Consider the following 23,907-nt stretch of genomic DNA (forward strand, 5'->3'; position numbering starts at 1 on the left):
ATACCCCACACATCTTACTGGGTTGCTCCAGCCACTCTGGGCAGCTTCCAACATATATAAAAACATAATAAAACATTAAACATTTTTTTAAAAAAAAAACACAAAACACTTCCCAATACCACATTGCCTTCAGACGACTCAGGGGTCGCATAACTCCATTCCCTCCAACATTTCCCCAGTGAAAATTGGGACAATCCTAAGGAAAAGTGGGACATTCCAGGATCAAATCAGAAAGTGGGATGGCTTCTCTAAATCAGGGACGTCCCTGGAAAATAGGGAAACTTGGAGGGTCTGCAACAACTTTTCATTGGGATAATGCATCAGCCCCAAAACGATTCCCCACCCTAGTTTAGTTCTATGCAACTGTAGCTTTAAGCAGATGTAAACTCTGTATCAGTTACACACTGACAATTGCTTAAAGCAGAGGTATCCAAACTTTTCCCAAAGAGGGCCAGATTTGATGAAGTGAACATGTGTGAGGGCCAACCAACTGCCACAGGGGCTGGATTAAAACAAACAGCAGGCTGGATTAGGCCCCGGGCCAGACTTTGGACATGCCTGGCTTAAAAGCACAGGTTAGTTCTGAGTCCAGGGCAGCTGTCTACCAGCTCCATCTGATACACTGGCTGAGACCCTGCCTGCCCACAGACTGTCTCACCAGAGTAGTGCATGCTCTGGTTATCTCCCACTTGGACTGCTTCAATGCACTCTACGTGGGACTACCTTTGATCAGCACCCCGTTTTGCTTTGAGACCCGCAGACCTGCAGCCCAGTTTAAATCAGTTGAGATTATTATTATTATTGTCTCACTATTCTGCCTGCATTGGGCTCTCAAGATAGAATGCCTAAATATAATTAAAATGGTATCCAGTCCCTCTTTATTCACAACAGCAGCTGTTCCCCTAAATGCCATGGTGTCTCACTGGGCAAGGAGCCACCTTCTAGAAGGAGCCAGCATTCGTCAGCCCTTGAGGATTGCCTGATAATAATCCGCACTGGAGTTCCTTCAAAGGCAGCATTTAAAAAAGCAAAGTGTGCTTCCGCCCTTGGAAAGAGGCTGCTGCCAACTTCAAGGCTCAGAGAGGTCCACGCCGCGTGGAGGCGGCAGCCGTGGCAGCAAGGCTGGCCCCAGCACCTCTTCCAGCACCAAACTCAATTCAAAGAGCTCAGGTGCCTCCAATGGCGCCCTGCTAATTACAGCTCTCTCCCTCTCTCTTTTGGGTTAGCCACAGAAGACATGTACTTCACTTAAATTTACTTATGAGGGGGAATGAAAATGAAGGAACCTGATTGTTTTTAATTAGGGGATAATGAGTCACACAACTTGAATGGGCGAGAGCTTATGTAATGACAGGTGCACATTAGTGGATTTCATTTGAGAGTTTACCCTGCAGAAGGCGCTTGCATAATTGCTTCCTGGGGGTGGCGGGGGGGGGTGGCGGTGGTGAAGGTGCATTATCTGCTTATAGGCCACACACAGAGTAAACTCATGTGCAGTAAACACACACACAATGCTGGAGGGGGTGATTCAAGGTTCCTGTCCCTTACCTGAGCAGGGAACTTCTGAGAACTGATAAAATGTCCATTTCATGGTACGGGGTGGAGTTTCTTTGCAGATGCCTTGTTCACAGTTTCCTCACCCTTCTGTTATCTTTGGAGCTGCCAATATAAATAAGACACACTGGCTAAGCTTGCTAAAGCTCCAGTGTTGTAACAAATAACAGATTAAAATCTGCTGACCTCAAAGCAATTCCTCCAAGGCCCTTCCTGGCATATTCCATGTCTAGCGCTGTTCTCAGGCTTCCACAGTGCAAAACCTCTCAGATCCCTTGCTGGAAGCAAAATCCTAGAAAGGGCTTCAGCTCATGGGGAGAGCATGCAGAAGGTCCCAGGAACTCCTGCAAAAAAAGAATTTTTTTTTTTAAAAAAAATACATGCCATATTTGCTTAAGGCCTGGTTAACTACAATAACAATTCCCCCACTGCCGCCTTTTTTGTACAGTGGTACCCCTGGTTACGTACTTAATTTGTTCCGGAGGTCCGTTCTTAACCTGAAACTGTTCTTAACCCGAGGTACTACTTCTAGGTTAGCGGAGTCTGTAACCCGAAGTGTTTGTAACCTGAGGTGTTTGTACCCAAGGTACCACTGTAATGTACAAAATATCTTTGTTTTGTTTTCTGCATGGGTACTATTTCCTGTTTCTTCCTTTTTGTGTCTTATCTTACTCTGTCCCCTTGTAATTTTGTATTTGTTTTATTTTTCAATAAAGAATATAAAAAAGCGAACTTGGGGAGGAGCAGCAGGGGAAACAGAGGATTGCTGTGGAATGCAATAGCTAGAGGAGCCATGATTCTCTGATGATAGCTTAGCAGAGTCATATCCAAACTTGTGTTTCACATATTAATTCAACTTTGAATCAGGCCAGTCAAAAGTATCAAGCGCTTGCTCTCCTCTCAAGCTTCCCACTTGGAGGTCACCAAGGGCACAGGATTCTTTTTCCAAAACACCAGCAGCCGTCCCCACCCCCTCTCCCTCTCATATCAATATTCTAACCTTCATGGATGCCATAAAGACTGAAGCTGCCTGGCTATTGCCTAATGATTGCTGAGATCCCAGAAGCTGGAGGTTGTGGGGAGGTGGGGGTTGTCAATTTTCCAGCTGTCAGATTTCCCTCTGGGCCTTTATAGCTCCTTCCTTGCCCCATCTCACCACCCACTACAGAAGCAGACTGAATTTGATGAGAGAGTCAGAAGAACCTTTGCAAAACTTGCTCTGCTCTTTTGCATAACCAGCAAAACGGATGGGATCACAGTCTGCTTCTGAGCCCATTTTAAAGTGCTGGTTCGAACCAAGAAGAAGAGTTTGGATTTGATATCCCGCTTTATCACTACCCGAAGGAGTCTCAAAGCGGCTAACATTCTCCTTTCCCTTCCTCCCCCACAACAAACACTCTGTGAGATGAGTGGGGCTGAGAGACTTCAGAGAAGTGTGACTAGCCCAAGGTCACCCAGCAGCTGCATGTGGAGGAGCGGGGAAGCGAACCCAGTTCACCAGATTACGAGTCCACCGCTCTTAACCACTACACCACACTGGCTCTCTAAGGGGCACAGGAGCAAAATGGGGGGGACCCCCAGGTCCAATGCCATGCTCCCTCTCTCTTCCTACCCATCTGACTAGGTTGTCCCAGCCATTCTGGGCAGCTTCCAACATATATAAAAACATTAAACATTTAAACTCCCCTATCTAGGGCTGCCCTCAGATGTCTTCTAAAGGTTGTATAGTTACATATCTTCTTGGCTTGGGGGGTTGCATTACTCCTGTTACGGAAGGGGGGGCATGTCTTCTTCACTACAAATCACTGTCAAATCACTCTGCCAAACCTTTCCTCCGGGCAATGCCAGGTGGCAGACTACCATTGTCTTCTCATCACTAGTACTCAGGATGTGCTTATCTGTGCATATCTCCAGCTCTGCATATTCCCCCCTCCCTCCTCCTTATGTTAATCCGGTGTAGCTCTGCATATTCCCCCCTCCCTCCTCCTTATGTTAATCCGGTGTAACCCAACCTCTCCTTAATGTATTCATGATGTAATCTGTGTAACCCAACCTTTCCTTAATGTATTCATGATGTAACTGGGATGTATTTTGCACTGTATTCTGGGACATGGAGGGAGTTTCAAAAGTTCATGTCACCCCTTTCTCGATGTTCAATCTCGTCTTGAACCTGTTGCGCAATAAACCTTGGATCTCCGCATTTTGCTCCTGTCCGGCTGAGCTCATTTTTCTTCCGCAGGGACCCGCGGACACTTAGTCCGACGAGCTGGGTGGCAGTGTAGCCCCGCACCCAGATTTTAGCCGTAACACTCCGTACCCTCCAACATTTATCCGACGAAATTAGGGACATCCTAAGGAAAAGTGGTACATTCTGGGATCAAATGAGAAACAGGGACACCTTCTGTAAATCTGGAACTGTCCCTGGAAAATAGGGGCATTTGGAGGGGCTGGAGCAGTGCTCTCCCCTCCTGTGGCTTTCAGCCATCCTTGGTTTTTGCTTCGGACTCCAGTCCTAACTAAATGGGGCTAGCCGAGATTCTCTCTCTCCTGAACGCCACCCCCACCAAAACACAGCTATTCATTTCACCAGGAAAAATGGGGTGGGGGCCACACAATGTGGCCAATTGTTCCCGGCAGGCCCATTCAGTGCAATGTTTACTTATTTTGGTCTGCAACCAAACAGGAAGCCAGAGGTCAGCGATGCCTTCTCTGCTGGGAGCAAAGGGTTCCTATTTCTGCCTTTTCTCTCTGTGTGTGTTGTTGTTGTTTTAAATCCTGCTATTCACCTCTGGCCAAGATTCCTCCTCCTGCAAGAGACATCAGACTGGGCCCCATCCCCACCCCCTTCCACCCCCACCACCTCTTCTGGCTTTGTTTGTCTTTCTAAGAAGTCAGCTGAGGTGTCAGGTAGTAGATTAATGCTCTGGCAGCCCTTCCAACCGGGTCAGGGTGCACTGCTTGCCTGCCTGCCCGCCCTGGAGTCTGAGCTCTTTTGGCACATAAAAACAGGATTAGGGGCCTGTTTCTCCAGCTGTGGCAAGTGGGGAGGGGGCTGGAGAAGACCCCATATAGAACTCCCTCCAACGCCTGCAACAGGTGACCTAATGTCCCCACTTGGGGAAAAAAGCCATTCAAACTGCAAAGCTGGAGAAAGGCAACTACAGTTTCCCAAAGGGTTTTTTGGTGGAAGCAAGGAAGGGGATGTGATATGAGGAGATTAGAAAGCAAATCTCAATCATCTTTTCCCCTTGATTAAATGCTTTCCTAGAAGCAATTTCAGCCAGTCATTTTTCCAGTCAACTAAACAAAGTGAAGGGATGCAGGTGGCACTGTGGGTTAAGCCACAGAGCCTAGGACTTGCCGATCAGAAGGTCGGTGGTTCGAATCCCCGCGATGGGGTGAGCTCCCGTTGCTGGGTCCCTGCTCCTGCCAACCTGGAAGTTCGAAAGCATGTCAAAGTGCAAGTAGATAAATAGGTACCGGTCTGGCAGGAAGGTAAACAGCGTTTCTGTGCGCTGCTCTGGTTCGCCAGAAGCGGCTTAGTCATGCTGGCCACATGACCCGGAAGCTGTACACCTTCTCCCTCAGCCAATAAAGCAAGTTGAGCGCCGCAACCCCAGAGTTGGCCACGACTGGACCTAATGGTCAGGGGTCTCTTTACCTTAAACAAAGTGAAAACTCATGGATGGCTATTCAAAATAAAAGTTAGAAAGCAGCTGTGAATCAAAGCAGCCATCATCAAACCCTGTACCACCCTGAACCAAAGTGCAGGAGAAGACCAGGCCAGTAAATTTAGTGGTGAGTAAATTGTCCAGGGATCTTTTTCTTTTCATCCTGGCAAAGGCCAGGCAAAAATATTTCAGGGACTCTCACATCCTACCAAGGACAACTTTCACATCTGCATGCACCCTTTTCTGGCCTGGGGTTTTGGCTGCTGTTCTGTTTCCAGAACGGACAGCAGTGATGGACACAACATTGCTCTGTCTGTGAATCATCCACCTGCCTGTGAATCTTGGCGGGTTAACCAAGCTGTTGCAGACGTTGGGACTGTCTCTATTTTGCAGGAGGGATTCCGGAGCATTCCGTAACTTGCGGATTACACAGTTGAAGTGGATTAAAGTGCTCTGTTGCCCTGGTGCAACAAATCTGCCACAAAAAACTGGATCCCCGTCCCTCTATATGTCAGGTAGTCACCATCTTTTCAGCACCTATTGAAAGCCTTCCTTTTTTCAACAAGCCTTTTTTAGGGGCAGTTTCCCTCCCAGTCTGCATCTGTATTGGATTCAAACTGGTTTTTTGCTAATGAAATGGTTGCAATTGATGTTTAAACAGGATGTTGTGGCTGTTGTTATTGTTAAATCACTTCGATATATTTTATAGGAATAAAATCATGAATGGAATGAAATAAGGAGTACAGTGGTACCTCAGGTTAAGAACTTAATTCATTCTGGAGGTCCGTTCTTAACCTGAAACTGTTCTTAACCTGAGGTACCACTTTAGCCAATGGGGCCTCCCGCTGCTGCCGTGCGATTTCTGTTCTCATCCTGAAGCAAAGTTCTTAACCCGAGGTACCATTTCTGGGTTAGTGGAGTCTGTAACCTACTCTGAGCTGAATAAAGAGCATGAAATCCACTCTCGACTCCCGAGTATATTTCACCAGAGTATCCAAAACCTGATGGAGAGTTGAATGCAGTTCAGCACAATCTCTCTCTCTCTCTCTCTCTCTCTCTCTCTCTCTCTCTCTCTCTCTCTCTCTCCCTCTCTCTCCCCCTCTCTGTTTCTCCTTTTAATAAGCAGGGCTTGGTGCTAAGGTTGCAGATGTGCAAAGGTGCTGAAGCCCCTCCCCGCAAAGCAGTGATATCTTTTCGCTGAAGTGCAGGAAGAGGAGGAGGGAGGTGGGCTTTGGTGTGGGCTGCACTATGTGTGTTGCAGGTCCCGAAGGAAGAGCTCTGCCTGTCCCTTTTCACCCTGCGGCTGCAGTCCTGTGCACCAGGAGACTTGCCAATCTCGCTCACTCAGCAGTCCTCATTAGCACTCCATCCCGAATGAGTTTGCTTGCTCCAGACCCTTTCCTGGCCTCCTTATGAGTCATGGTTAGAAACTGGAATTTTGCTCCTTCACTTGAGTGACAGGAAGGCAGGCACGGCTGGGCGAGGAAGTGACTCACTCTCCCTTCTGCCTACACGGATTTTCGATGGATCATTTCTGGTAGGACTACCAGAATGGTTTCGTTTTTCAGATAATCCCCTAGTCCCAATTCTACTTGACTAGATGATCCTCAAGGGTCCCTTCCGATTCTGCGGTTCTATGAAGTATACCTGCGGAATGAAAAGAATGTGGCGTTTAAACTTTTAATGGATACTGAAAATGTGGGAGAAGAAATGAACCAGCTTCTTTTGAGCTGAGGACATGGGTGGTGCTGTATCTGCTTTCAGGGCTGCTTCTTCCTAGAGAAGCATTTTAGAGATGCTCCCTTCAGCAAGAGGAAAATCTAAGCCAAAATGCCCCTGATGAGCAGGGAGACCTCATGCAGCGTTCTGAGAGGCTGTTGGGGACAGCCTGCTTCATAGCGCTGAAGTCTTAGACCAGGATCCCTGAGGTCAGTTTCTGCACCTGAAATTCAACAAAAGACCCAGCAAGAAAGAGCCAGACTGGCAGACCCAGGGACTTCGCGGCTGCTGAGGTTGCCTGAAATATACTCCAGTCGAGTGTGGATTTCATGCTCTTCATTCAGCTCAGAGTAGTGAGGAGTGGAAGTTCCCCCGAAATGTCTGCTTTATATACATTATTTACACCATGGGCCCCACGTGATTGGCTAATTCTGGGATTCTCCTGTAGGCCGATTAGGTTGCGGATTCACTTCCACCCGGAGTTGGATTGGGTGGCTCCTGCGGACCAATCAGATTGCTGCATTCTGGATCCTATTGTTCTAGGACCAATCAGACTGCTGCATTCTGAATCCTATTGTTCCAGGACCAATCAGACTGCTGCATTCTGAATCCTATTGTTCTAGGACCAATCAGACTGCTGCATTTTGGATCCTATTCAACTCAGTACATAACATTGCCTTTCTTCCCCCTCCTGTGCCTGAGTGTACACACACTTCCCAGTTGCCTTACTAAGGGAGGCCCTCACGTTTAGCCGGAGGCCATAAGGTTCCAAAGGATGCCTGAAAGATGGAGAAGGGGGCGGATCCTTCCTCCTCTTCCATATTAGGCAAACTTGGCTGCTTGGGAAACATTGACTGGGCATCTGAGTCACCAAGCCGTATATGACGTGATGCAGGATCCCTGATCTTACATTCGCTCTGCAGCCGCCGCGAAAGGGATCAGGCTGGTTTAAGACGGGAGGTTGCGGCTTTCTAATTTTAGCAATGTTTGCTTTAGAGTAAGGAGCTGACGATTCCCACTGGCATTCGGTACCCGCTCGGGGGCTGAGTCAGACCCATGCAGAACAACATTTGACCCAGTAAAAAGATACACGGCGCCGTTGCCAAGAGCTGCGTCTCCATGTCACCACAGGCCGTTTGCGTCTGAGTCATCCCGGAGCAAAGATGAGTTTCAAGGCTGGGTGCCGCTAGCTCAGGAGAAACGGCTCCAGGCAAAGGAGAGGGATTCTCCTGGGAAGCATAAAAGGCAACGTTGACGGGATGGAAATAAGCACATCAGAAGAGCCCTGCAGGATCTGCCCAATGTCCCATCTAGTCCTGTTCTCACAGTGGACAGGCAGATGTGCCTCTTCTGGGAAGCCCCACAAGCTGGACCAGAGCATAAGAGCCCTCTCTCCTCCTCTGGCTTCCGGCCATTGGTATGCAGAAGCACTCTGAGCTCATAGAAAAGCTGAGTGACCAACCATAAGGGTTGTAGGCAGGGCATGGAACATTGCAGAATTGCCTCAGGGAACTCTTCAAATCCGTCAACTCAGAGAGAAGACGAGTTTGGATTTATCACTATCTGAAGGAGTCTCAAAGCGGCTAACATTCTCCTTTCCCTTACTCCCCCACAACAAACACTCTGTGAGGTGAGTGGGGCTGAGAGACTTCAGAGAAGTGTGACTAGCCCAAGCAGCTGCATGTAGAGGAGCAGGGAATCGAACCCGGTTCACCAGATTACAAGTCTATTGCTCCTAACCACTACACCATGCTGGCGTCAGCTGACAGAGAGGTTTTTTTCTTTTTCAATTTTTTTTGAAGAGGGAAGGGTTGGGGGAGATGGAAATTGCAGGGTATGGGTGCTTTAAACCACATATCCAAAGTCATTTTAGGACTTTATGGCCAGAAAATGCATCATGTATAACTTGGTTTACCACAGAGGTTTTCACGTCTTAATATAAAAAAGGGTGCTCATCTCGCTTTCAGGCTGAGGGAGCCAGAATTTGTCCACAGACAGCTTTTCAGGTCATGTGGCCAGCATGACTAACCTGCTACTGGTGCAATGGGACACCGTGACGGAAACCAGAGCGCACAGAAATGCTGTTTGCCTTCCCGCCGCAGTGGCATGCTTTTGAACTGCTAGGTTGGCGGGAACATCTTAATATACCATCGACCATTGATACCATCAACCATAAATGTCCTTCTGGACCGTCTAGAGGAGTTGGGAGCTGGGGGCACTGTTATGTAGTGCATCCGCTCCTTCCTCGTGGGCCGTGTCCAGAAAGTGGTGTCGGGTTGTGTGTGAGAGTATTTGGACCCCTGGGCACTCACTTATGGGGTGCCTTCGGGCTCTGTCCTCTCCCCCATGCTTTTCAACATGCTGCTGGGAGAGATCATCGGGGGTTTGGGCTGGGTGTTCACCCATATGTGGATGATACCCAGATCTACCTCTTGTTTAAATCAGAACCAGTGAAGGAGGTGGACGTCTTGTGTGGGTGTCTGGAGGCAGAGGGGGGTGCATACAGTGGCAGAGCAACATGCTGCAGCCCCTGGAGCAGAGAACAGGCAGGGACATGGCTGGCGTGCATCCGGGGCATGTTGTGTCGCCCGTGGGGGCGTGTCATGCATCCGGGGATGTGGGGCACGCAGCGCGTGTCCCGGGGGGGGGGGAGGCGGCCGCGATGGCACCCTTTCCCCAAATGGTCCCGGGGCGGTACATTCCCCCGCCCCCCCTCATACGCCAGTGGGTGGATGACCATTAATGGATTGAGGCTGAATCCCAACACAGAAGTACTATTTCAGGGGGGGGGGGAGGCAGATGTAGGGAATTCCCTGATCCTGAATGGGGTAAATGTGCTCCTAAAGGACCAGGTGCACTCGCCAAAACCAATAAAAGCAGAAACCATCACCCATTTAGTGTGTGTTTGGGAGGGTAAAAAGAACCAGCTCAGATAATAAATTCAAAAGTTTCCCCCACCCCTGCATCTTTGTCTCTCAAACATAAGATGCTTTCTTCTGCCAACGTAAGTCAGTTTTGTGAGTGGGGGCCACAGACAGAGAGGCTGTGACTGAGCCGAACAGCAGTTTGCTGCATGCGATGAAAGACAAGAGTGGCCTCAAAACCATGCCGAAAATCTTGGTTCGGTCCCATTAACTACAAACCCCCAAATTTGGGATCCTCTGCAAACCTGTGCCAAAATTTGGCACGTTTCCCCCCCCCCCAGCAAAAACCCTGCATTTTGCAGCACCCCACAAACTGAGCAATTGATCAAACATGGGGTTTTCGCTGCAAAAAAAGATGCAACTCCCCCCCCCACGCAAAACTTTGGCACAGGTTTGGAGGAGATTCCAAATTATGTGGTTCATAGTTAATTTGCCGTCTTGCCTCTGCTGTGGCCAAGCTTCGAAATCTTGCACCCGTTGCCAAGAGCTGGGTGATGACGCCAGGGCAGCATCTGGGCTAGACTCTGAAACGCTGAGAAGGTGGTTCCAATTAGATGCCTTTAGGAAGCAGGTGTGAGTCCTGAGCCAAACAGGAATTGGTTTCTCAATTCCCCTCCTGCCCCTGGAGCAGTTTGGGGTGTTTAATAGTCACTTGATCCAACAGTCCCACCCTTTGTCAAGAGGAAATGGCCTTCCTTCTCCAGTCACAGCTTCTAGTGTTTAAGTCGTGTGATGCCACAAGAAATCCCTGCAACAAGGGCAAAAGAAGAAACAGGTTATGGAGTGGTACAATATGAGAGAGAGAGAGAGAGAGAGAGAGAGAGAGAGAGAGAGAGAGAGAGAGCGCTCTAGTCTCCTAGCTTTCAGCCTTGCAGTGGCCTTTGAATGAAAGTTTTCTGCTCGGCATCAGAGCTTTTTCACACTAATTTTCCTCCACATTTTCCAGGCACAGGCCTATGCTTTCCAGTCATATCTGAGCACTTTCCTCCCTGCCTGCTTTCCCCACAAAAAAAACAACAACCACTCTTTAATGCTCTCAGCAATCTGTGGTAAATGTGAATTGCCATTTGTTCTGATTCAGCACTAAAGATCGGGTTTTCCTGGAGAAAGCAGGGTAGGTGGGAAAAAGCACTCAGACACAGACTGGGAAAGTGTTAAGTGTGGACAAGCCCTCAGTGTCTCATAAAGGTAAAGGTAAAAGTACCCCTGCCCGTACAGGCCAGTCGTGTCCGACTCTAGGGTTGCGCGCCCATCTCGCTTAAGAGGCCGGGGGCAGCGCAGCACACGGAAATGCAGTTTACCTTCCCACTAGTAAGCGGTCCCTATTTATCTACTTGCACCCGGGGGTGCTTTCAAACTGCTAGGTTGGCAGGCGCTGGGACCGAGCAACGGGAGCGCACCCCGCCACGGGGATTCGAACCGCCGACCTGACGATCGGCAAGTCCTAGGCGCTGAGGTTTTACCCACAGCGCCACCCACGTCCCTTAAGGGGTACTTAAAACAAAACCTAAATTATTTTTAGAAATCTGCAGCTGGGCCTCACCCTCTCTCCCCTTTTCTCCCTTTCTGTCTCCCAAGCTGTCAAAACATAGGGCCCTACCGGACTGGGCTCTTCTCACAGGTTTTTTCTGCAACAGGTTCTTGGCACAAGGATAGATATTATTCTGCATTCTTTGTCGCTCCGCTCTGCTTCCGGACTGCTGTCGCATAATTGCTGTCTGGGGAGGATGCAGTGGGGGACTAAAGGAAACCCTAGAACATTTGTGGTATGAAAAGTTGGGCAATTTCAGCAGGATGTTTATGCACTGGTTGGAAATGAAGGAGTGTGACTGCCCCAATACCTTTGGCAGGGGTCAACAGTATTCAAAGCAGGTTCTAGTTCAGGGGTTGGACTAGATGACACTTGTGACCCCTTCCAACGCTACAACTATGATTCTACTATCATGACTGTGCAATGAAAATGCTGTCCAGAGGGGCCCTTTGGGTGTAGGCGCCTTCAAGCCAAGACTTGGGCTATTTTATCATTATGTTACCATGTGAAGTGTCATGGACACTGATGAGCAACATACGATTAGCATAGCTGCTGCTGCCACCTCTACTACTAGTAGTAGTAAACAATAAGGGATGTGGGTGGCGCTGTGGTCTAAGCCACTGAGCCTCTTGGGCTTGCTGATCAAAAGGTTGGCAATTCAAAAACTGATAAACCAAGAGGTGGAATGGAAAATTAAACAAATGAAACAAAGATCCTTCGAATCGGCGAATAAGTGTGGGAAACTGCTAGCTTGGCAGTTGAAAAAGAGACAAAAGCTTAATACGGTTACAAATCTAGAGATTGAAGGGAGAATGGTTCAGAAACCCGAGGAAATCAGAAAGTGCTTCCAGAGGTACTTCAAAGAACTCTATACACAAGGGCCGCAAAAAGCCTCAGAGGTGGATCAATTTTTAAAAAATAATGGATTACAAAAAATACCCCTGGAAATGAGAACAAACCTGAACTGTAATATTACACAGCAAGAAATTGAAAGTGCCATTCAAAATCTTCAACTTGGCAAGTCCCCAGGCCCGGATGGCTTAACCTCCAAATATTATAAAGTTTTAAAGGACTATTTGATACAACCTTTGATGGAGGTTTGCAACCAGATAATGGAGGGAGGGAGGGCACCGGAAACGTGGAAAGAAGCTTTCATCACATTGGTACCTAAATCAGAGACTGAAAAGACCCAACTTAAGAACTACCGCCCCATCTCACTCCTAAATGTGGATTACAAACTTTTTGCAGATATTTTGGCAAATAGACTTAAAAAAGTACTAAATGAAGTGATTCACAAAGACCAGGCTGGCTTTCTCCCTGGTAGGCATTTGTTTGACAACACAAGAAACATTATTGACATTTTGGAACTTCTACAAACAAATCTGAATACTAGAGCGGTTTTGATTTTTGTTGATGCAGAGAAGGCCTTTGATAATATTTCTTGGATGTTTATGAAGAAAAAATTGGAAGGGATGGGAGTGGGGCGGGGGTTCGAAAATGGTATAGAAGCAATCTACACAGAACAAAAAGCTAAATTGATAGTAAACAATGCGGTGACAGAGGAGTTTAAAATTGAAAAAGGGACACGCCAGGGGTGCCCCCTATCCCCCCTATTGTTTATTTCGGTCCTGGAGGTGTTGCTAAATATGATTAGAAAGGACCGGTTGGTTCGGGGAATTGAGGTCGGAGTGAAACAATATAAATTGAAAGCATTTGCAGATGATTTGGTATTAACACTTCAGGAACCAGTCTCCAGCACTAAAAGAGTGTTAGAATTAATTTCTGATTTTGGTCGGGTGGCGGGGTTTAAGTTAAATAAGCAAAAAACCAAGGTTTTAGCAAAAAATTTGACAGTTATAGAAACAGATGAGTTCTCTAAAGAAACGGAGCTGAATGTGGTTAAAAAAGTAAAATACCTAGGGGTGTACTTGACCTCCAAAAATTTGAATTTGTTTAAAGATAATTATGAGAAATGCTGGTCAGAAATCAAAAGAGACTTGGATATATGGTCAAGACTGAAACTTTCCTTGTTAGGCCGAATAGCTGCTGTAAAGATGAATGTATTGCCGAAAATGTTATTTTTGTTTCAGGCCCTACAGATCGTGGACAAGGTGGAATGTTTTGGAAAGTGGCAGAAGGATATTTCTAAGTTTGTTTGGCAGGGCAAAAAGCCCCGAATAAAGTTTAAAATATTAACTGATGCGAAAGAAAGAGGGGGACTTGCCCTGCCAGACTTGAGGCTATATTATGAATCTGCAGCCTTCTGCTGGTTGAAAGATTGGATTTTATTGGAGAACACTGATGTCCTGGATCTGGAAGGGTTTGACAATGCGTTTGGGTGGCATGCATATTTGTGGTATGACAAGGTTAAAGTGCACAAATTGTTTAAAAACCATATTGTCAGAAGAGCAATTTGGAGGGTCTGGATAAAATACAAAGACTTATTGGAGAGTAAAACTCCGAGGTGGCTCTCACCGGTGGAGGCCAAGGCTCGTAAGAGACCCAACATGGAGGCCCATTGGCCTAAATACTGGGAAATAATTGAAAAAACTGGAGACAATTGGAGGTTGCTAAGTTTGGAGAAATTGAAAACTAAAGTACGAGATTGGTTGCACTATGCGCAAATTCAAGAGGTATTTAAAATAGATAAAAAAGTTGGATTCCAGGTGGAAAAATCGAAACTAGAGACTGAATTGTTAGAGCCAAAAAGTAAACTACTTTCGAGAATGTATAACTTGCTGCTTAAGTGGAATACACAGGATGAGACAGTCAAATCCGCTATGATAAAATGGGCTCAGGATGTGGGGCATAACATTATGTTTGCAGACTGGGAAAGGTTATGGAACACCGGTTTGAAATTCACGGCATGTACTGCCTTGAAGGAAAATATTATGAAAATGGTATACCGGTGGTACATGACCCCAGTCAAGTTAGCCAAGATATATCATCTGTCTGACAACAAATGTTGGAAATGTGGAGAGGCGGAAGGGACATTCTTTCATCTCTGGTGGACCTGCCCGAAAGTGAAGGCCTTCTGGGAAATGATCCATAATGAACTAAAAAAGGTATTGAGATTTACCTTACCTAAAAAACCAGAGGCCTTCCTTCTGGGCATGGTGGACCAGAGAGTGCCTAAGAAGGACAGAACCTTTTTTATGTATGCTACCACAGCAGCAAGGATCCTGATTGCAAAATACTGGAAGACACAAGATTTACCCACGCTGGAGGAATGGCAATCGCAGTTGATGGACTATATGGAACTGGCTGAAATGACTGGCAGAATCCGAGACGCGGGAGAAGAAACAACTGAGGAGGATTGGGAAAAGTTTAAGGACTATTTGAAAAAATATTATAAGTTGTATGAATGCTAAAAAAAAAAAATGCACCTTTCAAGAAATTCTAGCTTCAGCAAATGTAAGTTATTGGAATGAAAATTAAGACACAAGAATTCAGAGGTAAAATAATGAAACAACTTTATTGTGTTTAATATAAAACATATAAGAATTGAGTGACAGTAAAATTGAAAATAGGGAACATGATAAAATGGAAGTTACAATAAGTTTTGAAATAAGTTAACAAATTGCTGATGCTTTATAAGACAGAGAACGCAGGGTTCGGAGGATGTGAGGAAGTCCTATAGGTTAGATGGAAAAAGAATATGGAAATTTGTTATTTATATTTCTCTTTCATATAACTACTCTTTATTCTTTTTTCTGTATTTCTGTATCTTTAAAAAAGCAATAAAAAATGTATGAAAAAAAAAAAAAAAGGTTGGCAATTCAAATCCTCGTGGCAGGCTGAGCTCCCATTGCTCTGTCCCAGCTCCTGCCAACCCAGCAGTTTGAAAGCACGCCAGTGCAAGTAGATAAATAGATACCGCTGTGGCGGGAAAGTAAATGGCATTTTCGTGCACTCTGGTTTCCGTCACGGTGTTCCGTTGCACCAGAAGCAGTGTAGTCCTGCTGGCCACATGACCCGGAAAGCTGTCTGTGGACAAATGCTGGCTCCCCCGGCCTGAAAGCGAGATGAGCGCTTTACGTTTCCCTTTTAGTAAACAATAAAAAATAATAATAATTCAAACTTAAATCAGCTTAACTATATAAACTAAAGTGCTGTAGATTATTCTGGTTATGGTGCCTTATGGTTTTGGTGCCTTTGGGGAACGGAAAATAAAATATTTAAGATGATTCTTTCCTCACTTCTAGCAGTAAGGCGTGGGAGCCAACTACTAGGGGCCGAGATCCTTTCGGCCACCCCAATAAAATGTCGTCTCCCCCAAAGTTGATGGGCATTGCTGTTCAAATGGTTTGTGTGTGCCATGTCATGTAACTGATTGCATGGAGCAGGGCTTACCGTGCAATATTTTATTCAAGTTGCCACCCCAGCAGGGAGGGAACGCTTTTGTTTATTATCCCACATTTTGTTCAGCGTCCTGCAAAGGCCCCCCATACTGAGGTCCTGGTAATACGCAAAGATTTAAATGTAGCTTCTTGAATAATCAACCAGTTATCCCATCAGTTAATTGATTAGTCAACAATAGTAGGTGCAATCCCATTGAACTCAATGGGACTCTTACTGCTGCTGAGCAGACATGTGTAGGATTGCACTGTATGTAGGTGAAGCCCCTTTGGGTTGGAGACAGTTTAACAGCCAGGATCCCCTTATGGCTGGGCTTATGAAAGTGCCCCTGCATGGCTAACCCACTTGCCAGGTGATTGTGAGTACAGGATCAGAGATGGCTGTGCTATTGTGGGGCTGATGGGAGTTGGAGTCCAATGCCATCTGGTACTCTACCCCCTGATACAGAGCATAGCTGTCAACGTTTCCCTTTTTTTAAGGGAAATTCCCTTATTCCGAATAGGATTCCTCACACGAAAAGGGAAAAGTTGACAGCTATGATACAGAGGGATGAGTTCCTCTTCTAGCAACCTGGGAGGGAACACTGTTTATGGTGGGGCTGGGGCTGTGTGCTTTGCACACTTGGTCCCCCTCCCCCCCCCCCGCATTCACCTGGAGGAGACACCAGCCCCAGAGCTTCCTGGCTTTGTGTTTGAGTTGTAAGGAAGGGGGCCGCTGACCTCGGCAGTGGCTGGCACTGCACGTAGACCTTGCCCTTTGCCAAACGTCAGAGAGGCAATTCTGCCAGCACGAGCCTCCTGTGAACCAGAAGGGATTGGCAGGCCTAGGACTTTGCTCCTGACATGGTGGGAAGTGTCAGGCTTTGACAAAGGAGATTTTGAGGGAGGTGGAGCAGCACATTCTCAGAAACGCTTTGTGTTTGTTTGGGATTTTTTTTTAAAAAAATACTATCTTATTTTCTCCCTTTTTTATTAGTTTTCTTTGTTATGCAACTTAACGGAAGCACTTCTTGCTACTTGTTTAGTTTTGTTGTGTTTTGTTTTGCCATTTTTGACTGAATTTCTGTACCGCACTTTGGGCCAGAAAGAAACATGCAAAATAATTTTTTTCAGAGGCAGCAAATGTATCTTGAGTTGAGTGAGATGCCAAGCAAGGCGGGTCCTGGGGAGTGTGCATGTTTTTTTGGGGGTGAGATCGAGCCCTAAGCCCAGCATCTGTGAAAGTTATTATGACTACTGGCTAGCAAAATGCTCACGGACCCTCCGAGTGTCCCTATTTTCCAGGGACAGTCCTGGATTTACAGAAGCTGTCCCAGTTTCTGATTTGATCCCATAATGTCCGGCTTTTCCTTAGGACATTCCTATTTCCATCGGAGAAATGTTGGAGGGTATGGTGATATGCAACCTGCCCCCAACCGAAGCCAAGGAGATAAGTAACCATACAACCTTAGAAGACATCTAAAGGCAGCCCTATATAGTGAAGCTTTTTAATGTTTAATGTTTTATTGTGTTTTTATGTGTGTTGGAAGCCACCCAGGTTAGCTGGGGCAACCCACTCAAACGGGTGGGGTATAATTTATTTATTTATTTATTTATTTATTTATTTATTTATTTATTTATTTATAATTATTTATGGTGTCCCTATTTTCACTGGAGAAATGTTGGAGGGTATGAAGTGTTAGGAGCTCATCCTACACTCCAGTAGGACCCTGGCAGAGACACATGCCCGACTGGCGTGTTCTCTCCCTCCTGGTCTTTTGTTCGGGAGCTTCAAAAGCTTTCTTCGGCCCGAACATCACAGCGACCGATGCCAACAGACACTTGCACACTTAGGGATACGCAGAGTCTTCGCAGTTTGCATGACAGACCTCAGCAACTCAGCATTTTGGCTAATCTAATTTATTTACATATAAACATACACGGAGCACTGCAACATGGCTCCATCTCTCTCTAGCATCAGACAGCAAAGAGAAAAAACAAAGGACAATAGTCCCACTTCACGGAACACAGTAACACAAACATCCTGTTTCCACTCTGTGGAGTCAAAACATATACCGTCATGTGATAGACAACAATCCCATGACTGCAATCACGGAGCAGGAATTCTAACATGAAGACACCTGCCAGCAACAGTGCCTACCCTTCATACCAGGGAAGAAGGCCATAGCTCAGTGGTGGTAGAACATTTGCCTTTCATACGGAAGATCCTGGGTTCAACCTCCAGGCCGCATCTTCTGGTAGGGCTGGGAGAGATTCCCTGTCTGAAACCCTGGAGAGTCACTGCTGGTTCACAAAGCTGTCTATCCCTGGCAGCCTGCTGTTGGGGGGGGGGATCAGATTCCCTGATGCCTGTCAGTTTCCATGAACAATAAGACAGAGCTGAAGAGGGCTTACCTTCTCTGTTTGGTGTGCTTCTAGGATGATGAGGAGAGTCTGTCAGTATTGGGGACTCACCTTGTCCTCACTTTCAGAGAAGAGGAAAGAGGAGGAAGTGCCCTGCTGGTGTTGCCCCATATTAAGTGGGCCAAGGTAAGTGTGTGTGTGTGTGTGTGTGTGTGTGTGTGTGTAAGTGAAAGACCCATTCATTCATTCAATTAATATACCACCCTTTATGAAGAGATTCCAGAGCAGCGTCAGGGCTGGATTTAGGTTTGATGAGGCCCTAAGCTACTGAAGGTAATGGGGCCCTTTATATGTCCAGCTGTGTCAACAACAAATTGTCACTGTTTTTTGTGTTGAATATATGCTATATGGTAATTTATGGACCTAATAGGTATCTAAAGCCAATTGCACATGTTGCCATGCACCCAGTCCATGCAGAATGCAGGCACCCTATATATAGAAATGAGCAAACCAGTGATATTTTAGGGAGCAGGCTAGCAGACGGGGCCCATTAGTTACATCATAGGAGCCTACACAACACAAAATACTGTTGCTGTATGTAGGTTTTATTTTATTTGTTTTTTATCTTATATTTTGAAAATGTACATCCAGGTGTTTTTTCCCTTTAATTTTTGGGGGGCCCTAAGCTATAGCTTGTTTAGCTTATACGTAAATCCGGCACTGTAGCGTATAACATTAAAAACACACTACAGAACATCAATGATAAAAACATAATAAAAACACACTGACAGCCTAACAAAAAAATTTGTCAGCATCATAGCAATCCTCTCTGCCCCACACTTTCACAGACCACAGATGACTTAATAGCCATAAGCCTGGGTAAAGAGGAATGCTTTTGCCTGGCGCCGAAAGACATGTAGTGATGGCACCAGGCAAGCCTCTCTGAGGAGAGCATTCCACAATTGGGGAGCCACCACAGAAAAGTATCTGCAGCTGGGTACTTGGCCTCTATCAACCTAGAACCACCCAATAAGCATGAAAGGGTTGCTTTTCAAGCCTCTCTATGCTCCGAAGCGAGGGACGTGGGTGGTGCTGTGGTCTAAACCACAGAGCCTAGGGCTTGCCAATCAGAAGGTTGGCGGTTTGAATCCCCACAACGGGGTGAGCTCCCGTTGCTCGGTCCCTGCTCCTGCCAACCTAGCAGTTTGAAAGCATGTCAAAAGTGCAAGTAGATAAATTGGTACCGCTCTGGTGGGAAGGTAAATGGCATTTCTGTGTGCTGCTCTGGTTCACCAGAAGTGGCTTAGTCATGCTGGCCACATGACCTGGAAGCTGTCTGTGGACAAACGCCGGCTCCCTCGACCTATAGAGATGAGCGCCGCAACCCCAGAGTTGTCTGTGACTGGACCTAATGGTAAGGGGTACCTTTACCTTTATGCTCTGAAGCTAAGCATTTGGGAATGTGGAAACCACAAGGGTGGTTTCAGTTCCAAGAAAATGGTGCGCAAGTTCTATTATGTACAACGGAACTTGAGGTAATGCACAGATTAAGTCCCTCCAAAAGAAGATATGGTGGCCCCTCAAAGGATTTGCACAGAGAATAGCAGATGTAACTGAAAGGCAGATCTGCATTAATCATTGCATTGCGTCCTTAATTATTATTGCTGCATAAGTATAAGGTTATCTTAGAAGGGGCGTGGCTGCGACTATCCTTATGCAAACCTGCACTTCTGAATTTGCCACTCCACCACTGCCTGCATGGAGACATCCTCCCCGTAGCTTCTATTGTGTTGGCTGACCCATTGAGAAGAGGAACTCTGGGGCTGCTCCCTTCAGTCATAGAAGGGAAGTTGCCGGCAGGTAGCGTGCAAGCCATGGGGTCAACTAGAAGGGAAGGGAAGGGATGGGACCCCTGCAATTTGGGTTTTCTCCTGAGGCATTCAAATGTCTTGGGCTGCCAGCCCTGAAGGTGAAAGCATGAGGGCTTTGGGGAGTCTTCTATTTTACACAAACACAGAGATTTTGCAAGAGACGTTTTTTTTAGGGAGGGAAGTTAAGCAGACAGAGGGAAAATATCCTTGACAGCCTTCTTTTTTAGTCTAGCCAAACCTGAAATACAGGATTTCCTGGCCAGGGGCCTCCTGTGTGGAGGTTGTGTAAGCCACACATCACAGGTGCTGCTGTTGCAGCTGCCTTCGGTTAACTCCTTCAGTTCCTCCGGCCTGGCACTGGATGGCCTCCCTCCTCTCACCAAGGGAGAACAAGACATGCCTTAGCACTCTCTGAGGCTGGCCAGACTCTCTCAGGGCCAATCCTTCTAGGTAGGCTGATGGTTTTGTTGCTGCAATCCCACAGCCGGTCATTTGGAGCCACCATAGTTTTTAGAGCAGTGTTTCACGAATGTGAGTTTGCTGCTGTTTTTGGACTACAGTTCTCATCATCCCTGACCACTGGTCCTGCGAATGATGGGAGCTGTAGTCCAAAAACAGCTGGAGACCCAAGTTTGGGAAACACTGATCTAGTGCTTGAGGTCAGAGCCTGAGAGCTTGGCTCTGGGATATAGCCTGCTGCTGTCCAGAAGGCCAACCAGGCTTGCATCACTTAAGACCAGGCTAGATGAAGTTACATGAGTCTCTCTCCTTAGCACCCATTCAGCTGGGTTCTTGGCACAACAGCAGCAGCACAGCCTCAGCGGGGAACCTGCAGCTCTTCCTATGATGCTGGACTTCAGTTCCCAGCAGCCCCCAGCCAGCATGGCTAATGGTCAGGGGTGAGTTTTGGAGTTCTAGTCCAGCAATATCTGCAGATGCAAAAGACATCTGAGGTGCAGCTGCGTGTGTCCAGGTAGGGATGCAGACCAGAGGTGCCAGCTACTCCAGAGGACTGGGGGAGCCCGGTGCAACATCACACACACACACACACACACACACACACACACAAAACATCGTGCAAAATCCTGGTGTTATAAGGTGCCAGAGGGCTGGAGATGAATGCCCTCTGAAAATTGAGGTGGCCTGACCCCTCCAAAAAATACATTCAGGGGGCCAAAACTGCCTCAGCCCCTATGATGCAAACAGTTCTTCAAATAACCCAGCCCCAAGCTGCTTATGGCCTTCAAAGTCAAACCTGGAATTTAATAGGGCCTGGAAGTCCACTGGTAAGCAGCACAACTGGAGCAGTATTGGTGTGACAGTTCCTGTGCACTCAGTTCCAGCAAGCACCTGTGCAGCCTCGTTCTGCACCAGCTGAAGTCTCCACGCTATCCTTAAAGGCAGTCCCGTGTAGAGTGCATTACAGTAGTTCAGATGCTCTGCATCTGTAGCAGCACAACCGGACGCCCCCAGCAGCCACAGCTGCAACAAAACCTGTCCCTCCCGTATCAGTCTCTACAGCCACAGCAGGTACTGCAACCTTAGGAGCCAACTTCAAGGGGCTGAGGGGTCTTCGCCCCCCCAATAAAATATTTTAGGGGACCAGCCCCTCCCCTAATGATGGGCATTGCCATTCAAATGGCATGTGATTAATTATGTGGGGTGGTGCTTACCTGCCTCCCCACCCAAATATTTTATTCAAGTTGGCACCCCTGGCTGCAACCTTCCAATGGTTTGACTTCACCCCAATGGCCCACTCCTCCATAATATCCCAAGAAAAGATGGAGGCCAACTAATTTAGATGATGTAAAGGACCCCTGACCATTAGGTTCAGTCATGGCCAACTCTGGGGTTGCGGCATTCGTCTCGCTTTATTGGCCGAGAGAGCTGGCGTACAGCTTCCGGGTCATGTGGCCAGCATGACTAAGCCGCTTCTGGTGAACCAGAGCAGCACACGGAAACACCGTTTACCTTCCCGCTGGAGCGGTACATATTTATCTACTTGCACATGGTGTGCTTTCGAACTGCTAGGTTGGCAGGAGCAGGGACCAAGCAACGACCTTCTGATTGGCAAGCCCTAGGCTCTGTGGTTTAACCCACAGCGCCACCCGTGTCCCTAGATGATGAGGATGAACTAAATTCATAGACCTCTTCACAGGATAAAGCCATCAAATCAGTAAACAAGATATGATCTGAACAAAACATAGAGACAATTAAGGCTAGGTCCACCTTTTGGATTCCTCCCTGATTTCATTCATTCTCAGGGTCATTTTGTACGTTCCCAGTAATAAATTACTCTTGACATTCCCATGGATTCTATCAAGGGTTCGATGTCAAGATTCCTCCCTGGGCTGGGCACATTGGAGATTATGCTTTGGCTGCAAATGATGGTCCACCTTCTCCTTCCTGCCCCCTTGTTCCTTGCCCCAGTTTCAGCAGCACAGGAGTCAGGGTCTGACTCTCTCCCTTGTCCATAAACAGATCTGCCATTGTATTCCTGGAGTCTGCTGTTTCCCTCCTAAACCTCCCAACAAGAAACATCTCTCGCGGTTCAGAGAGTCTGGTTCTCCTTCGGCCACAGGGGGGGAAAGTACATTTGGTTTTTAACGACTTCGTTTTTCCAGAGGCTGGCTGCACGACGAAAGAAATGAAATATGTCTCGTGCAATTCAAAAATGTTCAGGGGCAAGGGAAGCCCCTCGACAAGATCTGTTTCGGCAGCCAGACATCTGTAAATGCTGCCAGTTGGGCAGCCGCAGGACCCGGGAGCATCTCGCCTGCATGTCCTCTGGTGCCTCAGAGACAGGATGCAGCAGAGCAGGGCCAAGAAGCCCCTGATTGTTGGGATGAATTATGGACCCTTTGGCTTCGCAAGGGAACTTTCTGTCTGCGGCTGAGGCTCCCCAGAGTCACAGAGGTGGATGCTGGATTTAACATCTCCTGCCTCTGCTCAACCATGGCAAGGAACCTCCCAGCGTTATCTGCAAGGAGAGGAAGGAGTCTGGGAATGTGTCGGAAAGGGACAAAGTGCAGCCCTGGATTCAGAATCCCTTTCCCATCCGCTCTCTTGACAGCTGAGGATGAATTCATCACATCCTTCCAGAAACAGACCTGGATGCCACGTTCCCACTCCACCGTAGCCAGCTGAAAACTCTGTGTGCTTAAAAGTCAAACAGCACCGGCTAGTTGCTCTGTTTACCTTCCTATCTTTGTTTGTTTAAGAGAATTATATCTTGCCCTTCAGTATTTCTCTTCTCGGGGAAGCTTACAAAATTAAGCAGTTGAAAATCAGTGCTTTTCTTCTAGATGCTGGTACTGCATACCATTCAGTACCCCTCAGAAAAAAGCACTGAACAAAATAATATTTAAAAAATAAATAAATGAGAAACCAGTGAGACTGGAGTGCACGGCAGCCATCTGTGAGCGATTTCTGCAGCACTTCCAAGAGAAAGTTGCTCCGGTCTGCAGCACCTTGGGTGATGCAGGGCTTGCAAATACAGTGTCTAAAGTAGTACTTGATGGGATCGATTTCAGTTCATGCAGCTTGGTGATGTGAACAGGGCACTTGCAATGATGAGACCATTATTATTATTATTATTATTATTATTATTATTATTATTATTATTATTATTTCAACTTATATACCATCCTATACATGGAGGTCTCAGGGTAGTTAACAACAAGACCACAACATATAAAATCAAACCAGATGCAATAACCCAGTAACGTGCACCCCCCAAAAGCCACATTCTAAAAGGTTGTTGGATGTCAATAAGATCCACCAAAGGCCTGGTTAAAAAGGAATGTTTTTGCCTGGTGCCTAAAGGTGTATAATGAAGGCGCCAGGCGGACTTCCCTGGGGAGAGCATTCCACACATGGGGAGCCACTGCAGAGAAGGCCCGTTCTCGTGTTGCCACCCTCCAGACATCTCAAGGA

The 23,907-nt window shown here is 46.9% G+C and overlaps 1 long non-coding RNA gene across 1 annotated transcript; it reads left to right on the plus strand.

Moving 5' to 3' along the window:
• Positions 1–5,616: 5,616 nt before the first annotated feature.
• LOC310850926 lies at positions 5,617–18,252 on the plus strand. Its single transcript, XR_014567483.1, has 3 exons — positions 5,617–5,740; positions 6,352–6,477; positions 18,176–18,252. It is a non-coding gene; the product is annotated as an uncharacterized lncRNA (long non-coding RNA).
• The last annotated feature ends 5,655 nt before the right edge of the window (positions 18,253–23,907 follow it).

Source organism: Podarcis gaigeae (assembly GCF_964106915.1).
Source record: "Podarcis gaigeae genome assembly, chromosome: 8".
Lineage (NCBI taxonomy): Eukaryota > Metazoa > Chordata > Lepidosauria > Squamata > Lacertidae > Podarcis > Podarcis gaigeae.